Genomic DNA, 20,766 nt, shown 5'->3' with positions numbered 1-20,766 from the left:
TATGATGTTAACAAGACAAGGCTTAGTCTTGTGAAATGAAGGGCAGAGCTTAGCCCGATAGGAAAGCAAATAGATAATACTTGGAATAGAGCAATATTTATGCAAGGAGGGACAATGCTTAGTCCCATGCAAATGAGGAGGCAGGGATTAGCCTCATACAAATATGGAGGCAGGGATTAGACTCGTTGAAATACGGAGGAAAGGATTAGCCTCATGCAGATATGGAGACAGGGATTAGCCTCATGCAAATATGGAGGCAAAGATTAGCCTCATGCAGATATGGAGGCAAGGATTAACCTCATGCGGGTATGGAGGCAAGGATTAGCCTCATGCGGGTATGGAGGAAAGTATTAGCCTCATATAGGTAGGGAGGCAAGGATTAGCCTCATGTAAATATGGAGGCAAGGATTAGCCTCATGCAGATATGGAGGCAAGGATTAGCCTCATGCAAATATGGAGGCAAGGATTAGCTTCATGCGGGTAGGGAGACAAGGATTAGCCTCATGTAGGTAGGGAGGCAAGGATTAGCCTCATACAAGTATGGAGGCAAGGATTAGCCTCATACAAGTATGGAGGCAAGGATTAGCCTCATGTAAGTAGGGAGGGAATGATTAACCTCATGCAAATATGGAGGAAAGGATTAGCCTTATGCAAGTGTGGATGCAGGGATTAGCCTCATGCAGACATGGAGGCACGGATTAGCCTCATGCAAATATGGAGGCAGGGATTAGCCTCATATAGGTGTGGAGGCAAGGATTAGCCTCATGCAAGTGTGGAGGCAAGGATTAGCCTCATGCAAATATGGAAGCAGGGATTAGCCTCATGCAAATATGGAGGCAGGGATTAACCTCATGCAAATGTGGAGGCAGGGATTAGTCTCATGCAAATATAGAGGCAGGGATTAGCCTCATGCAAATATGGAGGCAAGGACTAGACTCATGCAAATATGGAGGCAAGGACTAGACTCATGCAAATATGGAGGTAGGGATTGGCCTCATGCAAGTATGGAGGCAGGGATTAGCCTCATGTAGAGAACGAGTAGCATATTTCTTAGCTGGAGATATATTCGGTGTCTAATAGCCCGATTGATAGTGATATTGTTACGTGTATATATTTGCGGATGTTATCGCTACATCAGATATGCCTGCGTTCAAAGGAAAATTATATGTTTTGTGAGGGGAGGTTGGTTCGCGCTTCTATCCGCTGGTCTTGCTATGATCTATTTGGAGGCCTCATTCGAGTTTCCCTGGATAACACCTGATTGTTACGAAAAATAGAGTTTTCGAAAATATGCAATTATTGATAAAAATAGAGTTGTTTTAGAAACATATTGAAGTGCCAAGTAGTTTTTTTAGATGAACTAATAACCGTAACACATTTTAGAGACATTGCGGCTTTTCCATGTTAGAATTTTGAGGATCCTCCTCAAAATTCTGCCCCAGTTTGGTAGATGATCCTTCAGCCGTTTGCGAGTGACAAAACTTGTTGAACCTTCCTCGGAATTTTGAGAATCCTTCTCAAAATTCTGCCCTAGTTTCTTAGCCAATTTCTGACTTTCTGGCATGTGATGACATCGGCTGGACTTGCTCTAGAATTTTGAGGGTCCTCAAAAGTCTGCCCCAGTTTCTGATCTTTGAAAAAAATGGAAATGTTATTATGATATGACCGAACCTACATGGCTGCCTACGTATCCCCTATTAAACGGGAATTAGGTCAAGCATAGTTCAATTACATCAGATGAGAAAATGTAAATAGTCTAAGCATAGTATCTCTTGACTGCATCTAAATTGATTGGTTTTAGCCAGATTTCTCTGTCCATTTCTGCAAGTATGAGTGCTCCTCCTGTTAGCACCCTGTGAACCATAAAAGATCCTTTCCATTTGGGAGAGAATTTCCCTTTGGCTTGATCTTGATGTGGGAAGATCTTCTTCAGTTCCAGCTATCCAAGTGCAAATTGTCTTGGTTTGACCCTTTTGTTGAAAGCTCTAGACATTCGGTTCTGGTAAAGCTGATCGTGATATACTGCGTTCATCTGTTTTCCATCTATAAGGGACAATTGTTCATAACAGCTCCTTATCTATTCTGCATAGCTGAGTTCAGCTTCTTGTATGATTCTTAAAGAGGGAATCTCTACCTCGGCTTGGATGACAACTTCGGTACCATAAACCAGCATGTAAGGAGTTGCCCCAGTTGATGTGCGGACTGTAGTGCGGTATCTTAACAAAGCAAAGGGTAGTTTCTCATGCCATTGTTTGTGTTTTTCTACCATTTTCCTTAGTATCTTCTTGATGTTCTTGTTGGCGGCTTCTACGACTCCGTTCATCTGTGGTCTATAGGTTGTGGAATTCTTGTGCTTGATTTTAAAAGTTTCACACATGGATTTCATTAGATGACTATTGATATTGGCTGCATTATCAGTGACAATAGACTCGGGAACTCTGAATCGGCAAACAATACGATCTTTGACGAAGTCTGCATCGATTTTCTTGGTTACCGCTTTGTAAGACGCAGCCTCTACCCATTTTGTGAAGTAATCAATGGCTACCAGAATATACCTGTGCCCGTTTGAAGCAGTGGGCTCGATAGGACCGATGACATCCATTCCCCAGGCGACAAATGGCCAAGGTGAGCTTGTTGCATTGAGCTCATTTGGCGGCCCTTTTATCATATCGGTATGCACTTCAAATTGGTAGCATTTGCGGACATACTGGACGCAATCTGTCTCCATGGTCATCCAAAAGTAATCGGCCTTAAGTATCTTCTTGGCCAAAACAAAGCCATTCATGTGCGGGACATAAGTCCCAGCATGTATATCCTCAAGTAGTTTAGAAGCCTCTTTTGCGTCGACACATCTTAGCAATCCCAAATCAGGAGTTCTCCTGTACAAGTTTCCTCCGTTGTGGAAGAAGTGATTGGACAATCTTCGGAGCATGCATTTCTGAGTGTGGTTTGCATGCTCTGGATATTCTCTTTTTGCCAAATACTCCTTGATGTCATGGAATCAAGGCTTTCCATCTGTCTCTTCCTCGACATGAGCACAGTAGGCCGGTTGATTATGGATTCTCACTGGGATGGGATCAATGAAATTCTTATCCGGATGTTGTATCATGGATGACAAAGTGGCCAGTGCATCGACAAACTCATTCTGAATTCTGGGCACATGCCGGGAACTCTATCTTCATGAACCTCATTCTCAATTCCTGTACATGGTGCAGATATGGAAATATCTTGGAATTCTTGGTAGCCCACTCTCCTTGTACCTAGTGTACAAGTAAATCTGAATCACCGATTACCAGCAACTCCTAAATATTCATGTCGATTGCCATGTTGAGTCCTAGTATGCATGCTTCATACTCTACCATGTTGTTGGTGCAGGAAAATCTGTGTTTAGCAGATACTAGATAATGTTGACCTATTTGTGATACCAAAACTGCTCCAATGCCTACTCCTTTGAAATTTGTAGCTCCGTCGAAGAACATACTTCAACCTTCGTATGCTTCGGTAATGTCCCCTTCTACAAATGACACCTTTTTGTCAGGAAAATACGTTTTCAAGGGTTTGTATTCTCTTCCCACCGGATTTTCAGCAAGATGATCTTCCAATGCTTGCCCTTTGACCGCCTTTTGAGTTACATAGACAATATCAAACTCACTCAACAGTATCTGCCACTTGGCTAGCTTCCTAGTTGGCATGGGTTTCTAAAATATGTACTTCAAAGGGTCCATCCTGGATATGAGGTATGTGGTATATGCACAGAAGTAATGCCTCAACTTCTAGGTCGTCCAGGTCAAAGCACATCAAGTGCGTTCCAGCAAAGAGTACCGTTCTTCGTAAGGTGTGAACTTCTTACTCAAGTAGTATATGGCTTGCTCCTTTCTCCCTGTCTCATCATGTTGTCCCAAAACATATCCGAAGGCTCCATCCAATACAGGCAGATAGAGTAGCAAAGGTCCTCCCGGCTCTGGTAGGACCAAAGCTGGTGGTGTGGATAAGTACTCCTTGATTTTGTCAAAGGCTTTCTGACAATCCTCGGTCCAGCTTATCTCGACATCTTTCCTTAGCATTTTGAATATAGGTTCATATATAACCGTGGACTATGCTATGAAGCGACTAATATAGTTGAGACATCCTAAGAAGCTCATCACGTCCTTTTTGCTCCTAGGTGGCAGAAATTCCTGAATAGCCTTGACTATAGATGGATCTAGCTCGATCCCTCGATGACTGACAATGAATCCCAGTAACTTTCTTGCGTGGACCCCGAATGCACACTCTGCGGGGTTCAGTTTCAAATTTTACCTTCTTCACCTATCAAAGAACTTTCTCAAGTCCGCTATGTGATCTGCGACCCTCTTGGATTTGATGATGGCATTGTCCACATACACCTCTATTTTTTTGTGTATCATATCATAGAAGATGATTGTCATAGCTCTCATGTAAGTGGCCCCAGCATTCTTTAGACCAAATGGCATCATTTTGTAACAGTACACCCCCCATGATGTAATAAAAGCTATATTCTCTGCATCTTCTTCATCCATCCAGATCTGGTGGTAACCTGCGAAGCAATCCACAAAGGATTGGAGTTCATGCTTAGCGCAATTATCAATTAGGATGTGTATATTCTACAGTGGGAAGTCGTCCTTGAGCCTTGATCTGTTTAAGTCTTGATAGTCAATACATACTCTGACTTTCCCGTCTTTCTTCGGAACTGGTACAATGTTGGGTAACCAGGTTGGGTACTCAACAACCCTGAGAACTTTGGCTTTGATCTGCTTAGTAACTTCCTCCTTGATTTTCAGGCTCATGTCTGGTTTAAACTTTCTGAGCTTCTGCTTTACCGGCGGACACATGGGACTAGTAGGCTTGTAAGCCACTATGGACGTGCTCAAACCGATAATGTCATCATATGACCATGCAAAAATATCCTCATATTCCTTTAGAAAATGGATGTATTCCTCTTTCTTTGTTGGTGACAAGTGAATGCTGATGTGAGTCTCCTTGACGGTCTCGGTGTTCCCCAAATTTACTGCTTCGGTTTCGTCCAGGTTGGACTTAGGCTTATTTTTAAAGTTTTTCACTTCTCTGAAAACTTCCTCAGGTATCTCATCTTCTTCATCCGAATCACTATTCTCATGTTGCATTGCCTCATTACATGTCACAGTCACCGGTTCATCAGGAAAAGTAACAATAACGCTGTAGAAAGAAAAAAATATGAAAGATAATAACAAATAAAGAGCAATACATCTGATTAATAATTAAAACATCCAACGAGTAAGGCTCGATGAATCGAGCATTTATTTTGAAACAAGTGAATCTTAAAGACAAAATTACTGAAAATCTTAAATGCCTAGAATGGCTATAGGAATAAAAATCTGCCAAGCTACCCAGGACCTCGGCGGGCCCGGGATGGTGTGGCGGTCTAGTTTTTGAGCACAACTCCCTTCTCCACTGTCTGAATAGTGAGTCCTTCTTCCTCCTCCTCCCCAATTATTTCACTATAGTCCATGTCTTCATCCTCCAAGAACAGATTTCTCAGCCCAGCTAACACTTCTTCTTCTGTAGTTCTCCATATTGTATCAGTCTGGTGAAAAGTCTGACCTAGATGTGGCACTAGTTGCTCGAAAGGGTAATAAGATGATGCCAGGGAGGCGACCAAACATTATACACTTGCCATGTATACCGATATCTAAGCCCGAAGGTAGTACCATGACGCTTCAGCTATATCGGTTTAGTAATACCCTGGATATTCTTCCCAAGCCCTTTGTCGGGTTAATACCCAGGCCATGCAAGTATGGTTTCTATTTTGCTGCTCCACCATTTGTCATTCTCAACGGCATTGACGTGTTCGATGTGATGATAGGTTTCCCCTCCTAGACTTCTTTTGTTTCTAGTAACCGAGATGGTTTGACTGGTGTAAATAGGGTTACTCCCATCTCTGTGAATGATCACCTCCTGATGGTTCCATGCAAATTTCATGGCTTGATGTAGTGTGGAAGCCACAGCTCCAGCTGCATATATCCATGGTCGGCCTAACAGAAGATTGTATGAGGCTGGTATGTCGAGCACTTGAAATTCAACGTTGAACCAAGTTGGCCCCATCTGTAGACAAATATTAATTTCCCCAATCGTGGCCCTTTGAGACCCATTGAAGGCTTTCGTGTTCATGCTTCCTGCCCGTATTTCATGGAAACCTTTGCCCAATCTTTTCAGAGTATCTAATGGACAAATATTGAGGCTTGAACCTCCATCAATTAAGACTCTGACAATGAATTTGTCTTCAAATTGCACTGTGATATGCATTGCTCGGTTGTGATTCAACCCTTCTAGCGGTAGCTCATCTTCGTGGAAGATTATCTTATGACTTTCCAGCACCTGCCCTACTATATTGGTCATCTCTCTGCAGGTGATATTGTTGGGCACATAAGATTCACTCAACACTTCATTAAAGCATTCTTGTGTGCCACTGAATTTGCAACAGTGACAGTATGCATATCTGAGTTGGGGTTTTGTTCAAATGATCAACAGAGGAATACTCTCTTGCTTGTACTTTCCTCCATAGGTAATCCGGTCCTGTCTCAATGACAGGTTGCTTGGTATAGGCATCCTTACTTGGTCCTCCCAAGTGTTCAGGTGTGTAGATTCTTCCGGTCCTAGTTATTCCTTGTGCAGCATCGGGTTCCTCCATCTTTGCATTTCCTTTTCGCCTAGCTTCAACAATGTAATCCCAAGGTATTGCTTTTCAGTTGAAAGGGGGTATGGTTTATGCTGTCACCGTGAAAGGTGTGGCCACTTCCACTTCAAATAGAATAGGGGTGGCCGCATATGGAGCTAACTCTCTATCTCAAATGGAACTGATGCAGTTATCTCAATTTCGATCGGTGACTGAGTATGTACTACAATAGGAGTATGTTTGACTACAAGTTTAAAGTTATCACCTTCTCGAATAAGCTCGATTGACCCCTCAAGATCCCATTCTTCAGCCATCTCTATCACGTGTATCCCGCCACCCCTATGGTTTGGGAGAGTATTGTTGCGGACATTGGGTGCAACTTGTTTTGCATGTATAACCTTGTTGTCAATCAGTGTATGGATCTTGTCTTTCAATGTTCGGCACTCGTCGATGGTGTGCCCTTTCATACCGAAATGGTATGCATGGGCTTTGTTTGGGTTGACCCATTGGGATGGATTCTCTAGTGCCACAGTGGGAATAGGGTGACGTAACCAGCGACTTTCAACCTTTGATATAGTTGGCCGATGGGTTCAACAATAGCAGTGTACTGTCTGGGTGGCTTGCGATCAAATTTTGGTCGTGGTCTTGGATAGTTTTGGCGAGTTGGAGGTGACTAGAAATGGGATAGTTGGGAATTATAGGTATAATAGGCAGTGACTGTTTGGGAATATCTGGGAGATGAAAGTTGATATGTGGGTGATGGTGCTTGGTATGTGGGTGGAGGTGTTTGATATGTGAGTGGAGGTTTTTGATATGTAAGTGTAGATTTCGGTCCTTGAGCCACCATTACTGCCTCAACGTCTCTTTTATTCGATATGCCACGTGATTGTAATGCCTTGTTTGTGGCCTGTAATGCCTCAAAGTTTGTCGCCATCCCTCTATTGATTCCCTTTTCGATTCTTTCTCCGAGTTTGATGATATCAGAGAATTTATGATTTTCAATAACCATCAACCTTTTATAATATTGTGGATCCTTTGCTCTGACGAAGAACTTGCTCATCTGTTACTCGTCCAAAGATGGCCTGACTTTGGCTGATTTCGACCTCCAACGAGTAGCGTACTCGCGGAAAGTTTCGGTGGGCTTCTTTTTAAGGTTCTGAATGTAGAAAACATCTGGTGCATTTTCAGTGTTGAACCTGAATCGGTCCATGAAATCAGATGCCATACTCACCCACTTGGGCCATTTTTTAGGATCCTGGCTGATGTACCTGGACATAGCATCTCCCGTAAGACTTCTCACAAAGAGCTTCATCCGGATCCTTTCATCTTTTCCGTCCCCAACAAGCTTGTCACAATAAGTGCTCAAATGAACCCTAGGATCACCTGTACCATCAAACATCTCGAACTTGGGAGGTTTGTAATCCTCTGGCAGTTCTACATCTGGTTGTATGCATAAGTTTTCATAGTTTAAACCTTCTATTCCTTTGCTGCCTTAAACACCCTGAACTTGACTCGTCAACTTTTTGAGTTCTTCAGCCATTTTTTTAATGTGCAGGTCCTTCTCGGCGGACTTTGGGGTATAGGTAGTTGGTTTGATATAGTGAGGTACAATATCCACGTATATAGGGTTGTTTTGGTGAGTGCCAGGTGCCTGGGTGTAATGGTGATCATTGGTTGAGTTTTGAGGATCAGGAATAGGTTGTCGTGTGTTCTGGGGAGTGTGATAAGTGGCGGTTGGTGGGTATTGAATTGGTTGATGGTGATATTGTGGCGGAGTTGGTATTGCTAGGGGATTGAGATTTTAAGGTGGGGTTGCATATTGATGCGGTGCAGGAGGGTTTTGTGGATGTTGGTTTGGTGTATTTTGAGGAGGTGCTGGGTTCTTTGTGTTGATGTCGGGCACATTTAGAGTGAGGGATAAGTTTTCCAAGTTGCGGACCTGCTCAAGCTCTCCCTGTAGCTCCAATATCTTTTGTTCCAACCTCAAGACTAGATCATTTGGTGTCGGAGTACTCCGACCATCTGAAGTTTCTGCGTTCTCAGTATTATCTTTTCGAATACCACTTACGTCGTCCATTTTTGCTTTTCCTTTGCCTTTTGTATTACTTGGAGGAGGAGGAGGTGGAGGGCCTCTAGATATGGTGTGATGTGCTGATGATGCCAGTATGAGTAAACCAACCATAGGGTATGGGAATAAAGAATAAAGAAAGACAAAAAGGTAAACAAGTTAGTAAGGATTCTGAGATGTTTGCAATATTTAAACACATATTGCGGGAAAGTAAATTCATGTCCTAATTTTGGAACCTCGTTGTGCCCGAGGTAGGCCTAGCGACAAATAAATTTGGAGAAATTAAGTGCGAATAATTTCCTCATTTCAATAATGTAAAAGTAAACAACCCAAACGAAACTAAATAAGATAATGTTGCTATCGCGCCCCCTTTTTTCCCTCCTTTTCGTCGGAAAATCGGGTTTATGAAATTTTGGGTATGGGACAACTCATTCCTTTTGGGAACAGGGTTTGCATTTTGAAGAGTCACCACCTAATGATTTAAGGTACATTAGGACATCTATAGGGTTCATTTCTAAGTTTGTTTGATAACCAGAGATAAGGTAAGGGCTTGAAATTATCCTAAGGGGAGGGTGTTAGGCACCGCTCAGGATCCACTAGTGTGGTTCCTGGCCAGACAGTTTTGTGAATTTGTACAGTTAGCAAATAGACAAGTATAGGCTCAAATAGTAGGGGATTTAAGTTTAAACATATAAAAGTTTGACAACAATCATTAAAAGGCGAATTTTTAAAAAGGAGTTACAGTTTTACAAATACTTGAGAATACAAAAAGGAGGGGGTGGGGGAGTCCTAGATTTGTTTATAATATGGATCACATCAATGCGATACCCAGTATGACACTCCTCAGAAGAGGGGATACACGTGGTATTAGCTCAACGATCATCATATCCATTTCTACCCTTCCCACCCCGCTAAGGTATTAAAGCGCGGATTGGTCTCGACCTCTATTGTATGCTATTACCCATCCCATTCCTATCGGTCCCGGAGGAATTAAGACTACTATTCCTATAAGAGGGAGGATTTTAGTCTGACTCTTAGGTTTTAAAGGTAAAAGGCTAAGGCCACAGACAAAACATGTAGGACTGCATATAAAGGGGAAACACATAAAAAATTAAGAGGCTCATATATACCTCCGCAGACAATGCATATAAATAGCATGACTTAAACACAGTTGGGGTTAGAATTTAAAGTACTAAGGCATGGTATTTTAATTGTTGAAGCAGACCAATTTATTACATAACTCAGATAAGAAGTCCGAATCAGGCCTGCCTGCTGGTTGTAGCAGTGCTAATTAAACAAAGGCGAGTTCAGTTTTATCATTATTACCTAAGGCTTGCCTAGGCGCAGTAGTGAGCATGATATCTATTACTGATTAGGGGTGTAGTAAAACAATAAACAATTTGAAACGAGCAATTTGAATCCTATAGGCATGCTTTCTAACCGTATTAATCTAAAAGAGCAGGTTATTTAAATTGACTCAGAACAGTACGAGTCAACCTGATTTTTTAAATAAACTGGTTTTAGATCTTATAGACATGATCTCTATTATAGCTAATTTTAATTCCTACAGACATGGTATCTAAGTATTAAAGGCTGATTTTGGTCCTATAGGCATGGTATCTAATTGAACATGAAGTGAAGCAGGAAGGATTCATTTGATCACAGCAAAATTCCTATAGTCATGATTTCTATAAAATATTGATTTTGATCTTATAGGCATGACATCTAATTTCAAAGCTGATTTTAACCTTGTTGGCATGATGTCTGATTATAGCCATTTAGACCCTATAGGCATGGTGTCTAAGTGTGGAAGTAAAACATGCATAATTTATTAAACAGATCCTATAGGCATGTTATCTACCCTTCTAATAGCTAAAACATGCATAATCACCCCATCCCTTTTCACTAGCCAACCCCAATATTTGTTACAAATTATTACAGACCAAAAATGACTGAGTTACATCAGAAAAGTACAAAAATAAGAAGTTACAACCATAAGAAGCATGATTCTTGACTTCCTCTCTGAGTTATGGAATAAACTACCTCAAATTCCCATGTTGTTTCAAAGCCTTTGTCAGACCTGGGTGTGTCAAAGTTCCCTAAGGGTCTCAAGGGACCATGTGCAGTGCTTATACCCAGGTTTGCATAACCAAACAGAAATGAGTGCAGTGTGGAAGGGTCAGCCCTTATGTATCCAAGCTTAGAGGGAGCTCAAGGGTCCCAAGGCAAGGCTCACACAAGAGGGGTAGAACCTAGGATTTAAGAATATGGTGGAAGTGCAGAACACATAGTTTTTTTAAAAAAAGAGTTTGTTTAAAACTGGAATGGTAAGTCCATTTGTTGAAGATAATCAGTAGCAGATGTGTTTAAAATTAGTTGGGGTAATGATCAAAACACAGAATTAATAGTCATAAAAGGGGTCAAGGGGTTTTGGGAATACATTGTTTGTAAGCACATGACCCCGCATGGGTCTGGTTCGGTCATGCACAACAATATGTGATGCTAGCATGGCCACAAACCAACCAAAGGAACACAAATACATAGAGGGGATATGGGGTTTGAGATTCATACACATAGGAGAGCATTAATTTAAAAGGGGAAGGGAACATATTTCAGCATGCTAGTAATGTAACTTGACTGCAGAAACATAAGCAGAAGTAGAGAAGAATGAGAGAAGTTGGAACAATTAAAGAAACATGTTGTTGTTGATGCTTGAAAATTAACTAGGATATACTACTAGAGAAGCAAAGTGCAAAAAGTAAGCAAAATTCCACAGTCTAGCCTTGGCTTTCAGCTGGCTAAACAAAGCAGTATCATAAGTAGTAGTAGAGAAAAGAGAGAAATTTTTGAGTGTAAGTGTGTGTTCTTGAACTCAAATTGTTCGTGTCTTTGAAAGAAGAGGGGATGGATATTTATAGTTTTGAAAACGAGTGAAGAAGAAGTAAAGTCTTAAACACAAACATGGAAATAATCACAATCAAAATCAATTAATGCAAGTGATTCCCTTTAATTAAGGAATCACTGTTTAACGGGTAGTAACAGGTTTAATTAAGGAAAGAAATCAGTTTGGGGACAGATTAATTATTGCCATATAAGGGCCAGTAAAAGTATGAAGTAAATAACCAAGTCTAAGTACAAAATGGGCTTATTTTGGGAAAGGATTCAGCAAGGTAAAACATCATTGTAAAGGAAAGGAATCCATTAATTTTAAACAGATGAGTAAAAATTAGGGCTCGTAAGAAAACCTTTTACAATTAGTCGGAAGATCGAGGAAATCAAGATCAATCAAGAAAGGAACATGATTTTGCACTTCACCATATAAATAGCAAGGGATGAACAAGCATGCAGAGTTAAACATGTTGACAAAAAAAAGCAACACAAACATACAGTAGCAGTAGGGGTAAGCTAGGGTTCAGTAGCAAGAAAATATTCGAAGCAAAGTAGTCAAGTAGGTCAAGTAGTCACATAGAATCAACAATGAAGACAGACATAGTAACAGGTAAAGAGAGTCAGAAACAAGAAAAGGTCTCACAGTAACAAGTGCGGCAAAACTTCTAAGAAATTAGGGCTTCAACAATAGTCGAATTTAAGAGGTGATAAGAACTCAAATCAGATAAGTCTAACAAGGAGAAGAGAGTCATAGACGAAGAACTTAAAATAAGCACACATTTAAGCAAACAAATTCAGAACTTGGATAAGACCAAAAAAGGGAACTAGGGGTTTTAACATGCTGAAATAGATAGAAGAACAACATGAGCAAATCGTTTTAAACATAGCAAAATCACAAACAACATTAAAACCAGAGAAGAGCTCTTTTGAAAAACTTAAGGGAAAACCCAAATCGTCGAAAAATGAAGAGTCGTTTTGGAAGAAAAGTTGAAGAACCTTCGAGAAAACACTTAAGAAGTTCGTAGTAGACATAGATCTAAGATAGATCTGAAGAAAATTGAAAGATCTTAAAGATTAGGGTTTCGGAAAACCCAAAAAGGTGAGAAAGACTTTGAAATTTACCGATCTAACCAGAAAAGTCAAGGATCTTCCTTGAAAGACCGTGAATGGCCGGAGAAAGGTCATGGATGGCTGAAAGGCCATGAACAGAAGTTGAGCAAGGACTGGACCAGATTCCTTCGAGGTCTGGCCATGAAACCATAGAAAAAAACACCCAGGAGCCATAGGAGGCCGATACACATCTCAAATGGCCATGAGAGGCCATGGATTAGGCAAGGGTTAATGCGGATTAGGGTGAAATTAGATAGCGGTGGCTAGGGTTCATGTGGGGTTGCTGAGAGAATTGAGAGGGAAGGGATTCAGAGGCGACGGGTAGTGGAAAAAGAATTAGGTTTAGGGGTCGTTCAGGGTTAAAAATGGTAAGGGTAGATGTTGGCCGTTGATCTGAAAGATCAAAGGCTTGGATTAAAGAGGGTAGGTAGGGGATCTGGGTTGGGACGGTTAAACTGGGTTAGGGGTCGGGTTTAAATGAAATTGGTCCGGGGAAATTGGGTCTAATTTGGGGTTCAATTTAGGCTAGAATTTTAATATAAATGGGTTGTTATTTAAATAGCCAATTTTTCCACTTTTTAAAATTATAAAAATAGTAAATAAATTTCTAAAAATAAATTGAAAGCAATAAAATAATTTATAATATATAATTAACAATTTACAAAAATAGGGCTTAATTTTATGAATATAGAACACAATTAAACCTTAAAATGGCTAATATTGCAATTATATTCAATTAGCTTTAAAAAATACTAAATAAAATTGTAAAATATGTAAAAAAATTCCTTAGCCATATTTTAGAATAAATATAAAGATTCAATAAATGAGTCATCAAAAATAATAATTTTGGACATAATTATTGGGATTTTATGGATGAAAAAGGGAAATTAATTGATTTAAAAACCTTTAAAATTATGGAAAAATAATAAAACACTTGGATATGATTACATATGCATATATATGCCATTTTAAAGTTATTTTGAATATTGAAAATATATAGGAAAAAATTGGGTAACAACAACCGCCCATCTTTACCCGGGAAGGATTGAAGAGTTGTCGGGTAAAGATATGATGACCAATTTTGACCGAGCGAAATGGTTTGAATAGGTTTAGGCCGCACCCTAGCTTTTGAGCTGCCTACATACCCCTTGTTTTATAGGAATCAGGCCATATATAGTTCAGGATTCATCGGCGGAGTATACCGATGAAGCGATTTCAAACACGAATGCAATATCCAGGGCGGGATGAGTGGACGACTTGTGGGGATGGTTAAGGTTTGATATGACTGCGGGAACTGGAGTGGGATTTCTCCTTCCGGGATGGCCGTTGCTCGCCGGTTTGCCTGCAATGAAACAATACAAGCGTATTCTGTGCATAAATTTAGACATGATGCAAATTCCCGTCAGACCATGAATATTGTCTTTGGACGGTTAGGATGACGTCCTTAGACCATGACGTCCTAGGCCATGAAGCGTATGATAAAGGATTTGTAGGCCATTAAATGATGCTCTCGGGCTATGAGGATGGTGCCTCTGAACCATGATGCCTTTGAATAATGATATGCAAAAGATTGAAAAGGATCCTCAGGCTATGACATGGTGTTCTTGGGCTATGAAGATGGTGCCTCCGAATGATGACACCTTTGGATAATTTGGCGATCTTTCAGCCAATGAGATGCAGTATTAGGTGATCTTTCAGCCCATGAGATGCAGTAGCATGATGCAGACAAGATAGAGCTTAGTCTTGCGATTTGAAGGGCAGAGCTTAGCCCGTAAAAGAAACGAAATAAACGATGCTTGAGATAGTGCTTAGTTTCGAAGAAAATTGGAGGTAGAGCTTAGCCTCGAAATGCAGAATAATAGCCTTGTGCAAAGCTACGAATGCAGATGGAGGTAGAGCTTAACCTTGGAAGGCAGAATGGTAGCCTTATGCAATGCAAAATACAGATGGAGACAACGTTTAGTCTCGGAAGGCAGAAAGGTAGCCTTATGCAATGCAGATACAAAAGAAGGTAGAGCTTAACCTCGGAAGGTAGAATAGTAGCCTTATGCAAGAGTGCAAATGGAGATGGCATTGAGTCTCAGAAGGCAGAAAGGTATCCTTATACAATGCAGATACAAAAGGAGGTAGAGCTTAACCTCAGAAGGCAGGATAGTAGCCTTATACAAGAATGCAGATGGAGATAGCGTTTAGTCTCGGAAGGCAGAATGATAGCCTTATGCAACAATGAAAATAACGAGTGATAGTAGAGTTTTCTTAGCAGATAGCAGATTGCGATGTCGTGATTACTGAGAGCATTGTGACGGACGGAGCATCACTGGCGCGTGTGGGTAGCAAATGTTGGTAAGTGCGACGGTTTGAAGAGTTGTATTTCTGAATAATGTTTGTCCTATGAGTGTACAGTATGTTTAATGATTTTGCAATCCTAAGGCCTGCATCCAAATAAAAAATTGTGTGTTTTGTAAGGGGGAAGGTCAGTTTGTATCCCCGCTGGCTTTGCTTGACCTGATCGGCTTTGATCTGGTGATACCGTATTTATCATTGGGGTAGCGTTGATAAACAAAGCAGTTTTGATAATAAACATGCATGATTCTTGTAAAAGTATGCCATAAATATATAATTAAAACTATTTTTAGATGAACCGACGACTGTGAGGGTCATTGCAACCTCTCTTGCTACAGAATATTTTGAGGGTCCTCCTCAAAATTCTGCCCCAATTTAATAGGTTGATGCTTCTGACTATTGCTTGTGACGATCGGCTGAAATTACTTCGAAATTTTGAGGGTCCTCCTCAAAATTCTGCCTTAGTTTCTAATTGCAGGGGGAAATGAAAATTTTATTGAATTGTGACTGAACCCATAGGGCTGCCTACGTATCCCCTCTTAAACGGGAATCAGGTCAGGCGTAGTTCAATTTACATCACATATAGGGGAAGTATAAAGATCACACATAGTAACGCTTGACTGCATCCGAATTAATCGGCTTTGGCCAGACTTCTCCGTCCATTTCTGCGAGTACGAGGGCTCCTCATGTCAGAACCCGGTGAACCATGTATGGACCCTGCCAGTTGGGAGAGAACTTCCCTTTGGCTTCATCTTGATGCAGAAAGATTTTCTTTAACACCAGCTGTCCCGGTGTGAATTGTCTTGGCTTGACTCTTTTGTTGAAGGCTCTGGACATTCTGTTCTGATAGAGTTGACCATGGAAGACTGCGTTCATTCTCTTTCCGTCTATAAGGGCTAGTTTCTCATAATGACTTTTTACCCACTTTGCATCGTCGACCTCAGCCTCTTGTATGATCCTTAGGGAAGGAATTTCTACCTCAGTGGGAATGACAGCCTCTGTACCATAAACCAACATATAGGGGGTTGTCCTGGTCAATGTGTGGATTGTGGTGCAATATCCCAATAGGTCAAATGACAACCTCTCGTGCCACTGTTTATGCTTATCTATCATTTTCCTCAATATCTTCTTGATATTCTTGTTGGCGACTTCTATAGATCCATTCATTTGAGGCCTGTAGGCTATGAAATTCTTGTGTTTGATTTTGAAAGTTTCACACATAGCTATCATCAAGTCGTTGTTGAGGTTGGAGCCATTATCAGTAATGATTGACTATGGAATTCAGAATCAACAAATAATGCGATCGCGGACAAAGTCTGCCACAACTTTATTAGTCACTGATCTATAAGATGCTACTTCTACCCACTTGGTGAAATAGTCTCTGGATACCAGGATAAATCTGTGTCCATTGGAAGCGGCAGGCTCAATTGGTCCAATAACGTCCATTCCCCAGGCAGCGAACAGTCACAGTGAGCTTGTTGGATAAGCTCATTTGGAGGTACCTTTATCATGTCTATATGTATCTGACAGCGGTGGCATTTCCGGACATACTGGATGCAATTTATTTCCATGGTCATCCAAAAGTAACCTGCTCGAAGTATCTTCTTTGCTAAGACAAAACTGTTCATATGTGGACCACAGGTCCCGACATGAATTTCCTCTAGTAACATTGATGCTTCCTTTGCGTCGACACACCTTAGTAATCCCAAATCAGGAGTCCTCCTATATAGGATTCCTCTGTTATGAAATAAATTGTTGGACAACCTCCGAAGTGTGCGTTTCTGAGTAGGGTTTGCAAGCTCTGGGTACTCTTCTTTTGCCAAATATTCCTTGATCATGAAACCAAGGCTTTCCGTCTGCTTCTTCGTCAACATGGGTGCAGTAAGCTGGCTGATCATGGATTTTTACTGGAATGGGATCAATAAAATTCTTATTCGGATGTTGTATCATAGATGATAGGGTAGCCAATGCATCATCGAACTCTTTCTGGACTCTAGGAACATGTTGTAACTCCATCTTTGTGAACCTCTTTCTCAATTCATGTACATGATGCAAATACGAGAGTATCTTGGAGTTCTTGGTTGCCCATTCTTCTCACACCTGATGTATAAGTAGGTTCGAATCTCCAATCACTAGCAACTCCTGAATATTTATGTCGATGGCCATTTTAAGCCCTAAGATGCAAGCTTCATATTCGACCATGTTGTTGGTACACGAGAATCTGAGTTTGGCGGACACTAGATAATGCTGACCGGTTTCTGATACTAGGACTGCTCCTATGCCAACTCTTTTGAAATTTGCTGCTCCATCGAAAAACATTCTCCAACCGTCATAGGATTCTGCAATGTCTTCTCCTATGAATGATACCTTTTCATCAGGAAAATACGATTTTAGGGGTTCGTATTCTCCATCCATGGGATTTTCAGCAAGATGGTCTACCAGTGCTTGTCCCTTGACCGCTTTCTAAGTTACATAAACAATGTCGAACTTACTCAACAGGATTTGCCACTTGGCTAGTTGACAGTAGGCATGGGCTTCTGAAAGATATACTTCAAAGGATCCATCCTTGATATGAGATATGTAGTATAGGCACAGAAGTAGTGCCTCAGCTTTTGAGCTACCCAAGTCAAAGCACAACAGGTGCACTCTAATAGAGAATATCGGACCTCGTACGACGCGAACTTTTTACTGAGGTAATAAATGGCCTGCTCCTTCCTCCCCATTTCATCGTGCTACCCCAGAACGCAACCGAAAGCTCCATCTAATACTGCACGGTAGAGTAATAAGGGTCTACCTAGCTCAGGTGGGACCAAGACTGGTGGTGTTGACATGTACTCCTTGATTCTGTTGAAGGCCTTTGGGCAGTAATCAATCCATTTGGTAGCGGCGTCCTTCTTCAACATCTTAAAGATTGGCTCACAAATAACTGTATACTATGCTATGAACCAGCTGATGTAGTTAAGTCTTCCCAAGAAAATCATCACATCTTTCTTGTTCTTTGGCGGTGGTAGTTTTTGAATATCTTTGACTTTTGATGGATCCAGTTATATTCCTCGACGACTCACAATAAACCCAAGCAATTTTCCAGTAGGAACCCCAAATGTGCACTTCACAGGATTTAGTTTTAGGTTTTACCTTCGTAATCTATTGAAAACTTCCTCAAATCTTCCATATGATCAGTGGCCTTCTTGGACTTGATGATGACATCAGCTACATATACCTCAATCTCCTTGTGTATCATATCATGAAAAATGGTAGTCATGTAGGTGGCCCCTACATTCTTCAAGCCGAATGGCATTATCTTATAACAGTACATTCCCCACGGCATAATGAAAACTATTTTCTCAACATCATTCTTTATCCATCCAGATCTGATGATCCAGCAAAGCAATCTACAAATGACTGCAGCTAATGCTTGGCGCAATTGTCAATTAGGATGTGTATATTCGGCAAAGGAAAGTCATCTTTCGGACTGGCCCAGTTGAGATCCTGGTAGTCCACACAGACTCTGACCTTCCCATCCTTCTTTGGCACTGGCCAAATGTTGGCTAACCATATCGGGTATTTTACTACACTAAGAACCTTAGCTTTGACTTGCTTAGTGACTTCTTCTTTGATTTTCAAACTCATATCAGGCTTGCGATTTCTGAGCTTTTGCTTTACCGACAAACATGTCAGATTAGTTGGCAGTTTTTGAGCCACAATAGACGTACTCAGACCAGTCATGTCATCATACAACCAGGCGAATATATCCTCATATTCCTTTAGAAGTTCTGCGTATTTTTTCATTTCTGATGGCAATAGGTGAATGCCGATTCGTGTTCCCTTGACGTTTTCTGCATCTCCCAGGTTAATAATTTCGGTCTCGTCTAGGTTGGACTTAGGTCTGTTCTCAAAGTTCTCAACTTCTATAACAATCTCGTTGGGTATGTCATCTTCCTCTAAATCAATGTCCGTTTGTTGCGTTGTCTCATTGCATGTCACTGTCATTGGTTTATCAAGATAAGTAATAGTAATGCTGTATAAGTAAAGTAATGAGAGAAAACGATAATGAGTGTTGATTCATATGAAAAGTCAAAATGCTTTGATAAATTGTATAACTGTTTTGAACATTGAAGGTTTTATTGCGGGAATTGAAAAATGCGAAAAGAAAATCATTTAGTAAATAAAATAGTGAATGATACTTGTTTTAGCCTTGTTACCCCGAGTCTCGTCGGGCTCTGGTCATCCTGATAGTCTAGTTATTGAGGCGTGCCCCTCTGCTCATAGCCTGTATGGAAGGGCCTTCCTCCCCTTCCTCCTCGAGAACAACACAACAATCCATATCATTGTCTCCTAGGAACAAATTCTTCACCACTGCAAGTGCCTCTTCTTCGTTTGACCCATAAACGATGTCAGCATGTTGGAAAGTCTTCTCGAGACGCGGTATAGGTTGCTCTAGTTGATAATAAGGACCATGCCATGGTGGCAACCAGTTGTTGAATTCTTCCCATGTGTAATTATATCCCAAACTGAAAGTACTGCCATGTTTCTTGAGTTTTATGGGCCTAGCATTCCTTGGAGGTTCTTGCCGAGCCCCTTTCCAGGTTCGTACCCACTCCAATTTAGTATACTCTCGATTTTGTTATCCCACCATTTGTCCTTTTCAAGAACATTTACCCATTCAATGTGATGGTAAGTCTCTCCACTCAACTTCCTTCTTCCCTCGATCACCGGAATGGTTTGGCGACTGTATATAGGGTTGCTACCATCGCCGTGAATGATCACCTCCTGGTGATTCCATTTGAATTTTACTTCCTGGTGCAGCGTTGATCCTACGACCCCAACAACATGAATCCACGGCTGTCCCAGTAGTAAGTTGTAAGATGCTGGCACGTCTATCACCTGGAAATCGACATCGAACCATGTTGGTCCCATTTGCAAGCATAGGACAATCTTACCAATGGTGGATCTCTGGGAGCCATCGAAAGCTTTCACATTGATAACTCCATCTTTTATCTCGTGTAGTCCTTTTCTCAACTTCTTGAGTGTTACTAGCAGACAAATTTTCAGACTGGAGCCTCCATCGATCAGGCTTCTGGTGATGAAATAGTCCTCGCATTGCACGGTGATGTGAAGTGTCTTATTGTGCCCCAACCCTTCAGGTGGCAGCTCGTCCTCATGAAAGGTTATCTTATGGTTCTCCAGCACCTGTCCTACCATGTTAGCCATTTCCCCGCCAATGATGTTACTTGGCACATATGCTTCACTTAGTACCCTTAACAGAGCATTCTTGTGTACCTCAGAATTTTGCAGCAAAGCAAGAATGGAGATTTGCGCTGGTGTTTTGTTCAACTGGTCGATGATCGAGTATTCCTTGTCCTGTATTTTCCTACAGAGATCGTCTGGACCTATCTCAATGATGGGTGTCCAATTGGAGGCCTGCTTGCTCGACTCAGCTAGATGTTCAGGGGTATAGATTCTACCAGTTCTCGTCATACCCTGTGCTGCAATAGTCTCTTCGAACCTGACCTTGCCTTTCCTCCTCGCCTCGGCTGTATAGTCCCAGGGTACAACCTTTGTATGGAATGGTGTCATGGTCAACATTGCCATTGGGATCGGCGTGGCTCCCTTACTCCAAACGGAGCATGTGCTTTGGGTGGCAAAACTGCAACCTCAAATGGTGCGGGTGCATTTGTCGGAGACACAA

The sequence above is a fragment of the Nicotiana sylvestris genome, chromosome 2, assembly GCF_000393655.2.
Source record: "Nicotiana sylvestris chromosome 2, ASM39365v2, whole genome shotgun sequence".
NCBI classification, from domain to species: domain Eukaryota; kingdom Viridiplantae; phylum Streptophyta; class Magnoliopsida; order Solanales; family Solanaceae; genus Nicotiana; species Nicotiana sylvestris.
The sequence above is the reverse complement of the archived record's forward strand: the minus strand, read 5'-3'. Positions refer to the sequence as shown.